Consider the following 9,961-nt stretch of genomic DNA (forward strand, 5'->3'; position numbering starts at 1 on the left):
ACCTCTCAAGACCATCTCTACCATTCTTAAGTCTCAAATCTTTCTATTATGTGAACAACTAACAAGCTCTAACTCTATAAAAGCATATATAAAATTTCACTAGATGAATTATTATGACCATAATATTTCATGATCACAAGTCCTTATGATCACCTAAGAGGAAGCATTATCTCAAACTCAAGAGATATCATGGGACCTATCTTAAGAGTACTAATTGTCATCTGCCTTAATTAACAATGACCTTAAGGTCTCACTTGTAGGTCAAAACCACTGATAACCTTAACACTAAGTCAATATTCTCTTAAGGTTGAACGTTCATGTGGTATAATAACTTAGTGAGGTCATGATTTCCCGATAGCTAACGTCATGACTTATTATAAGTCTTATTCAATGTATAATCATACTCACTAGTGCACTCACAATAAGAAACTTAACCCAATAACAAAGACAAGTCATCTTTCCAATCAAGTGGTCACTATAGCCTTAGATAGGTGACTTAAGTCCATGAACCAGTTGTGAACAATTCATCATCTTACAAGGAATTCATGACTTGGATCTTCCATGTAACTCCTAATTCACCCTAGCATATACAATGCATGTGATGCATGTTGGAATACCCCTTGATCATAAGTGCATGCTTCTATCTACCTAAGGACACTAGATCTATATGCAACAAAAGACAAAAAAGCAAAAACTTTAGGTGTAAGGCTTAAAAAATTTATCTTTTATTTAGATGCTCCTAGATAAAATTCCATTGGTAAAAGATAGTATCAATCACTTGGAGATTTTCCACTTAGTCACCTGTTTTCTAAGATTTGGCATTTATAAAGAGTGACTACACAATCTTTTTTAGGCGTTAGGGCTTCAATTGCCATTCTCTTCCTTTAGTCCATAGAGAGAATCCTAGCCTCTAACTTGGAGACCTCCACCATCTTAATGCCTAGACTCAATGAGGAGTCATCGGGTGGAACATGATTGAATTTATGAAATCATGTATTGTTTTAGAGTATTCTACATCGACAAGAATCAATTTGGGAACATCCAAATCACGAAGATGACATTTTTTCTAGATCTATGATATCTATTATGGTTTTTGAATGCCTAATTTCTTATGTGCTTAGATATAGGAAAGCCTAAGATAAGATTGCATGCACTCTAATGATCCAAGGTTTGGGAATGAAGCAATCTAAGGTTCGCATTAGTAGAGAGTGGGATACTCAAGAGGTTGACCATCATGAATCGACAATGTATGATCATAAGTCATCAGAATTGGTAATAGCTTAAAATGTATCATTGAAACTTTGACTGAAAGATCTTATATGTACTTAGCTAAAATGGAAAGTATGAGTTGTTTTTTGTGTTTCACACCAAGAAAGAATGGATATTTCCAAGGTCTTTGAATGGAAACTGAGTTAAGGGTCGAAACCACATTATCTATTAGTTTGGAATCATTTCATATGCCATTTTTTTTTTAAGAAAATACAATTGAAAAAATCATCTAGAAACCAAGGTGAAGAAGGATTTTCTCATAAACCAAACATGTCTAGTTTGGATCTATTGGTGTTTCCCATTCCTAAACCGGAAACATTTAGGTTAAAAATGAAATGAACTCTTGATCCAATGGCTAAAAAATCATCTAATAGAAAATGGATCAATTTTATTTAAATTTGGATTGATCTTATAACAGGGCATAAACACTTAGTCAAAAAATTTGTTGTCGTAACCTTCTTAACTCTTTTTTTTTTAAAAAAAAAGAAAAAGTTTAAGAAACAAATAGCAATTTAAAAACTTGGTTAATTTACATTCACTTACACCCTTAACTACGTACTTAAACATCTCAACATTTTCAATGTCTTAATCTTTATTAGATAAGGATTCGAAAGTGAAGAGGCACTTAAAAGTTTTTTGTTCAGAATTGTCAACCTAACTAAATACTTATCTATCCTATAAGTAATCTTCATTAATTAATACATTATTAGTTCTAAGTGGGTGTAGAAATGCACCTAATAAAGACAATTTTCTTGTCGTAGAGGGGTGGGAGAAATATCGTAGCATTAATTAGATTGATTTCAAAACAAGATAGGGAATGGCATTGGCGTCAATAGGAATGGAGCACATGAGACTTATTAGATACGGCCTAGGTTGTCCTTCAAATTTAAGTCCATGACCCCACAAGTATTTATATGGGCCTACACTACTACTATAAATAAGAAAATACCAATTCTTCATTCCAAAGCTTTCGCTCGTTGTCCCAACTACAGCAGGTTGTAGTTTCCACTGGCCGTTGCAACCATGATTAACTATGAGAATCTTGGTTTAACACAAGTCTGGTTAAAGGTTAGAATACAGGTCTCACTTGAGTTAAGGACCAACGGAAACGCCCCTACACCATATTTCGGCCTCAATATTTGGGCTTCTCTCTGGGCCTCATTGGCCCAATGCTTTGAGCACGAGACCTTAGAAAAGGTATTATTGTATAATCTTTAATAATGCCATTTTAATCCATAATTAATTTTTAAGATTAAGATATAAGTTCATATTTTAAAATAATAGTATTTTCTTCATAACAACTAAAGTTTAAAATATCCAGATATATCACCAATTTTGGATGGATCCAAATAATTTTGAAAGAATATCTATTAATCAATATTTTCATATATTTTTTCGATTTTTCGATTTTTATTTTATTTTTTTATTATTAAACTAATTAATTATAATTTTTTATTTTTAGATTTAATTTAATTTATTATTAAAAATATAAACATAATTTTCTTAGGTCGTTTTATATCATCTATATATTTATTAAATATAAAAAATATAAAAATTAAAAATTATACATATATTATTATTTATTTGATATAAATTTAAATTAAAATTGATCATAATTTTAATATTAAATATATTTTAAAATTATATAACTTATATATATATATAATTTATATTTTTTATTAACATATGATATACTTAATATCTCCATAAAATTATAAGTATTGATATATCCCTTATCGATATTTTTAGGTTAATAATACCAACATGTATTTACAAAATATACAATATATTGTTTGAAATTAAAGAAAAAGAAAACCATCTGGACTTTTAAGAATTACATCCAATATACATACGTGTCGACACCTCATTGGACACCTTGTGAGAATGCCCGCCACCAGCATGAGCTGCAATGAACTCCACCACAGCGGCCACCATCTCCCCCAGTCCCACCGGCGCCGTCGTATCCACCACCATCCTCGGAACATCGCCGAATTCGTAGTTCGTGCACCCGTCGTACTCCTCCAGGAGCCTCTCCAGGTCCTGCCACGTGGAGGGCTTGTGCCAGCTGGATCCGTCGCTTTCGCCGAGGCCCCTGCGCTCGAGGCGGCGGCGCCACTCGGAGTGGTCCCTGGGGCGGCACTCGACAACGAGGAGGGACGCGGCAGAGGAGGCGGCGAGGCGGCGGAGGCTGTCGAGGTGGGAGCGGCGAGAGAGAGGGGAGTCGAGGACGACGCTGAGGCCGAGGCGAAGCTGAGTGGAGGCTATCTGCCAGATGACGTCGTATGAGAGAGCGTTGAGGAGTCGATCAGGAGTGGAAGGTTCCAAAGGTGAAGTAGAGTCGCGGACATCGTCCTTGTCGATGAGGGGACATCGCAACACTCTGGCTATGGACTGGGCCAGCGTGCTCTTGCCGGAGCCAGGGTGACCTTTCATAGCTATGATTACTGGACCTTGGCCAATGGTAAACTGTTCTTGATTCATTTCTCTACTCTCTAGTATCTGAGATTGAATTCTTGAGGTAGGAGTGGAAGAAGAAGCAGCGGAGGGGAAAGTTTTTGCATTATCCACTACAGAGTTGTTAGGATAAACTTGAATGGTCGTTTCAAGGTTTTTAGTTGACTTTTTTTTCATTTTTTATTAATTAAATTTTGGATAAGAACGAAATCTTGCCTCTTTGTAAACCTAATCCTTTCACTTTTTTTTTTTAATTTAAAAATAATCTATTTTTGATATCCTTTATTTAAAAAATAGGGAAGATTAGTTTTATAAATCGAAGATATTTTCATCTTTTTTAATTAATTAATCATAAATTTTTTATTAGAGATACTTCTCTACTAAAATATTATTAATTTATTTAACTCTTCTTAAAAAAGTTAATGAATAAAATTAATAAAACATGTGGCAAGCTCGACCATTTATTCCAAATTAGATCATAAATAACCCAAAAACTAAACAAGATTACTACTTTTAAACAATTCCTGCTCATTTCAAATTGGATGAAGGTATTTGGATCTAATTTTAAAGTAATTCAAATGCTAAAATTTGAGGAATAGACATTGAATTCAAAATTAAGGTAAGTTTTTTTATATCGATTTCAAATTCACGAGTGGCCTAAGAGTCTTGAATTCAAAATGGGGTAATTGAGTTCTAAATTCACTAAGAATTTCAAATTCGAGCACTATTCATCCAGTTTCTTCATATTTTCGAGTTTGAAATGGGTGTGGGGATTCAATCTTAGCCACTAAATTGCAACTGTATGAGTTACAAATGGCCAAAAAAGAAAATAACATATTGATTTTGAGCTCAATTATTGCTCTCTATGCAGGTCAATTCAAATATGCATGTCTTGCATGTTTTAACTTGAATTCATAAACCGTTTAAAGCGTTACATTTTTTACATCTTAAGCTTTGAAAACATATATACTTCCTCCATAAAACTCATGATAAGTACTCCATTATTCATTTAAAATTTAGGTATTGTATTGTTGCCTCAAGTTGAAGTTTAAACTTGTTATATTGCCTTAAACCTTCTCTCTCATAGTGATTTTTCCCTCTTTCCTGCATAAATTCACTTATTGTGCTCATATCTTTACTTATTTTGCCCGCCCTTGGATGATCTCATGATTCACAAGTCTTGAGTCTCTAATTTATGCATAATTGAACCTCTTCCTATTCTTTTGTTGAAAATGGCAAATGAACTTAGCAATCTTTTCATCTTTTAAAGCTAAAATCTCTTTACTCTAGAATTAAGTTTAAGATAAAAGTTAGATCCATAGTTAGTCTCAAAATCAATTTAAGTTAAATGATTTGAGTGTTTTATATTACATAAATCATGTTATTTATGTGTCATTGAAACACATATTTAAACTCTAATGAGTAGACATAGCTAAAATACCATCTCAAATATCTAGAAAGTGATGACAAAATATAGCAAAGTATGAATGGAAATGTATTACAAAAATACCTTAGTAACACTCTTTTGTCATCGATCCAAGGCTCAAGAAGGAAAAGAACATAAACTCAATCTAGGCTGTATAGTAACCCAAGACTCTATGACGCTCAACTAAGCACTCAAGTTTTGAAGATAGGTCTCAAATATTTGGCCAATAATAAAGGTGTTCAAAGACAATACAATAATATTACATGAAGACTGTAGACATAAAAAATTCTAGTGAAATAAATTATCACTAAATTAGTTTTCAAAAAAAATATGGCTTCCCAATTCAACAAAATCCAGGATCGACAAGTGATAGGTCTTACACACATTTAACATGCCATATATAATAAAAAAAAGTGACATATGGCGAAATTTGGAAGACTACAACATCTAGTCTTCCAAATAAATATTCTTTTATTGACAAATTCTTAAAGGAAACAAATATTCCAATTGAAGTCAAAAAAGAATAAAAAATAAATAAATATTCTCTTATTGGTAATTTTTCTTAATAAAGAAGACAAAATGCTAAAATCAAACAACTAAATCTTGCACAATTCCAAAATTTAATTTTATAATTTCACCTATAAATATTTATAGGGGTGACTCCCCCTCAATGAGGGGAGCTTATAGGGATGACAAAAACAACTTCACACAGAAAATGAGGCTTTACAAAGAAGAAAAGACTTCACAAAATCTCCCTATAAGTCCCATAAATCTATACAAGTCTTAGAAATGGTAAAATAACTACACATATGTTCTTCACCTTTTAATAAAGTCGTTCAAAAATAAGCTAGTATAGGCTCTCAATTGACTTTGAAAACAAAGAAAACATATTTATAGTCTACACATGTGATCTTTGCTATTAAATGAGCTCATGCAGGAACAAGTCACTTGTTACCCTCAATTGATCTCTATAAAAGAATTGGAGGGATATATTGTTTTTTGTAAAACAATATTACCACAAAGGTTATACCCCACAATTTATTAATTTTATTAAAATATTTTGTTTCACACATTTTTCTACTATTTTGCTTACATTACAGGACTTTTACGAAATTTGTGCATAGAAAGACAACGTTGTATGTATTGAACAAATAATAAAATGATATATTAAAGATGATCTAACTAAGCACATTTTATCAAAATTCTTCTATACACATGAGTTTTTCAAAAGTGGTGAGATTGATGTTCAAAAAATAAGATCAAATGACAATCTAGCATATTGATTCATAAAAACCCTACTTATTGCAACATTCAAGAAGTTCATACACCAAATTGGAATGCATCATCTAAAAAATCTTCATATTGAGTCACTACAAACAACATAATCATGTCATTGTGAGAAAGAACATATTAATAACAATATTACTACATTATACACTTTTGTCCTTCCATCCAAGTTTGATCCCATTGGGCTTTATTGACAAGATTTTTAACAAGATAGCTATAGCAATTCATAAGCATTAAAAGAATACCATATCATTCTTTCTTTTTTTCCTTTTTTTTAATCACTATAGTTTTTCCTTCAATTTTTTTCCCTAACAAGGTTCTAAAGATGCATATTCTAAGACTGATTGACATCTAAAGGAAAATATTATAAATATGTGTAGAAATTTGTGGCTGCCACTATTTCTTGTATCAAAATTTTCAAACATGCATTTAACTTTTACAATTATTATAAAATGATTTATTGTAGTCTAACTTCATAGTTTTCTTTTCATAAATTTCTTTTACTTTATTCTTCTCCACTCTTTTTACTTCAACAATATTTAATATATCCTACTGATTTTACAATAGTATTATTGAAAAACTGCTTTTGGCATAATCACTTACCCTACTAAGGGGATGGTAAACACAACAACAAAGTGAGATGCAAACGAATGAGAAAATAGAGTAGTGGTTAATAGTGGTTTCATAGATTGACCTAGAAAGGATTAAAATGAACAATATTCAAATAAATATATGGTTTGTTTGGTAACTGTTTTTGAGAATAATTTTATATTCTTCAAAACTAAAAAACAAGAAAACACGTTTGATAACCAATAAAAACATAAAATAGGGTGTAATATCATTTAGTTGTTTTATATTGTTTTCACTTATTTTTTATGAGTTATTTTAAAAAAATAATTATACAAACATGTAGAATGATTAAAAATAAAATAATAAATATAAAAATTATTTTTAAAATATTAAAAATAGGTTAAAAACATTTTAGGTTTCTAAAAAAAATTTTATTCTATAAAAATCAATTTTATCCCTCTCTAAACAAACATATATACAAGTTGATGCAATTAAAAATTGGCCTTTAATAGTTATAGTTGCCCAATCCATGTAATTACTAGACTATTTCATGCATATTATTGGAAAACTAGGTTTGGGTATCATGTCAAAAAAAAATGGCATCCAATCATAAAAGGTCATCCGGCAAAAAATATATCCCTTTTTTTTAAGTATTTTGTGAGTGATTGTGCATGGTTTCGTTATTTTGTTATTAAATCTAATTTCTTATCATTCTTTATAAATTTCTTTAATGGATTTTTATTCAAAAAAAAATATGTTTTTATACATACATTTAAAAATAATTGTAAAATAAGAACTTGACATTGAAAAATCTAATTTTAATACATTTACATAAAAATAATTAATATTTTGTACACTTTTTCATGCACTATCTATGGTCACATGAGAGAGAGAGAACAGATGAGCAACCCCATCTCTCAAGCGGAGGACTTGTGAGTAACCCCATCTCTCACGCGGAGTTGTGTAGGAGAAGCCCTAAACCTCTCGCTTACGGGGTAGTTGGACGGCTTCTGATTCTTATATATATCATCTTTTAGCAAGTGATCGAATATCTAATTCAGATCATTCGCCTTCCCAGCTAGTCTTGTAAGTTTGCTATTTCTTAGTTGATCCCGTTTTCTCATGTTATTGTTGTTTTGAAATTCTACTGGCTTTTTGCTTCTGGCTTTTTTTTTTCTCGCAACTGATATTTTTATACTTTTTATCAACCATATTTTTCAATTACTTTGATGGAATCAAGTGAGCTGGAAAAATTATGGCAAAGAGAAGAGAGGAATTGTTTCTGAAGAACGGAAGCCTGTTATTAGAGAAGCTGGTTTGCTCTTTCAATGGCAAGTCCAATCCCATCCGTTACTTCTCTGACAAAGAGCTCCAGAAGGCCACAAACAATTACAGTAGTGCTCTTGATCTTCATGACTCAGGCTATTACAAATGCTACAAGGGTTCTGTAGACGACCGACTGATTTGTGTTAGGAAGTTTGATCCAAACTACAGATACCCTTTTGAAGGTCCTCTTGAAAGGATCATCAATGAAATTGCCATTGCAACACAGATGAGTGCTCACAAGAATGTCTTGAAGTTGTTAGGATGTTGTTTGGAGACTCAACTTCCCACTCTAGTTTATGAATTTCCAATGGATGGAAGTCTCTCCCACCTATCTCCTAATCCAAACAGAAGAATACAGAGCCAGCCTTTACTGTTGAAGAGTAGATTAAGGATTGCATGGGAAATTGCAAATGTAGCTGCATATCTCCATACTGCATTTCCCAGGCCCTTTATTCATAGGGATATTAGACTGCTAATTTCTTTCTGGACCAAGATTGTGCTCCCAAACTGTTCAATTTCTTTTTCTGTATACCAATTCCGGAGGGGGAAACACACGCAACCGATGAGGTCATGGGGATTACGGGAAACATAGCACCCGAGTCTCTTAAAACAGGCAAGTTCACAGAGAAGAATGATGTCTTTAGCTTTGGCACACTTCTGTTGGAGCTTTTAACTGGACAGAGGGGTTATGATCTAAGCCAGGATGAGACAGCTCTTCTACTAAACTGTGGGGATGGAGGCGTGGATCCTACAATTCCAATAGAGGGAGAAGGGATCCTTGAGCAGCAAGTATATAAACTTTTTCTCAGATGCAGCAGCTTAACTGCAGAGGAGAGGCCAACCATGGTGGATGTTTCAAAAGAACTTCGACAAATTCTGAGGTTTGTTCCATGACATATATATATATATATACATATACATGTCTGAGAGACATAATCTTAAGTGAAAATTATTGAAACTGTATGCAGCCTAACACCAGACACAGCATGAAGGAAACACGGAAGAAAAAATGTGGGAAAATCTTGAAGGTATAAACATTTCTTCTCTTGTACGTAAATATTCCTTACCAAATCTGTTTTCTGTAACATCTATGGATCTATCTGACCATGGATTGATGGAAGATTGCTTGAATATGATCTTCACCTACCAAACAAGTGATAACAATGTCTGTAAGTCATGCTCAGGTTGGGTAGTGAGGATGACCTCCGTTCCAAGTCGGCTTCGGGAATGTCCTTACCTGCACACCTGCAACAACAACCATGGCAAAGAGCTAGGAGATTGCCACATTGGTATTTGCTTGCTGAGAAAATGAGAGAAAATAGGTTGTGAGATGGAGCAGTAATGCTAATATAACTGGGTGGGGTGATCCATATAAGCAGTGGGAGGCCATGTCCATTCTGCTAGCATGAATCATGGTGGAGAAACTCATAATCTCATACAACAGTCCTCCAATTTTTCCTCTGCAGGTTTTGAACAAGAAAATTATGTAGCTATCCTTCTTGAGCAGCTGTTGCATTGGGTGGTACCATGCGTGTTGGCAAAGAATGAATGAAACCATGAGAATTATGGGCAGCTTCTGTTCCGCTATTGTTGATTCATACCATCTATTTTAATAAGTGAAAGACAAAA

At 32.9% G+C, this 9,961-nt stretch overlaps 1 pseudogene; it reads left to right on the top strand.

Annotated features, from left to right (window-relative positions):
• The first annotated feature begins 7,912 nt into the window (after positions 1 to 7,912).
• On the top strand, positions 7,913 to 9,904 carry LOC100255755 (non-functional pseudokinase ZED1-like; annotated as a pseudogene).
• The last annotated feature ends 57 nt before the right edge of the window (positions 9,905 to 9,961 follow it).

The sequence above is a fragment of the Vitis vinifera genome, chromosome 12, assembly GCF_030704535.1.
Source record: "Vitis vinifera cultivar Pinot Noir 40024 chromosome 12, ASM3070453v1".
Lineage (NCBI taxonomy): Eukaryota > Viridiplantae > Streptophyta > Magnoliopsida > Vitales > Vitaceae > Vitis > Vitis vinifera.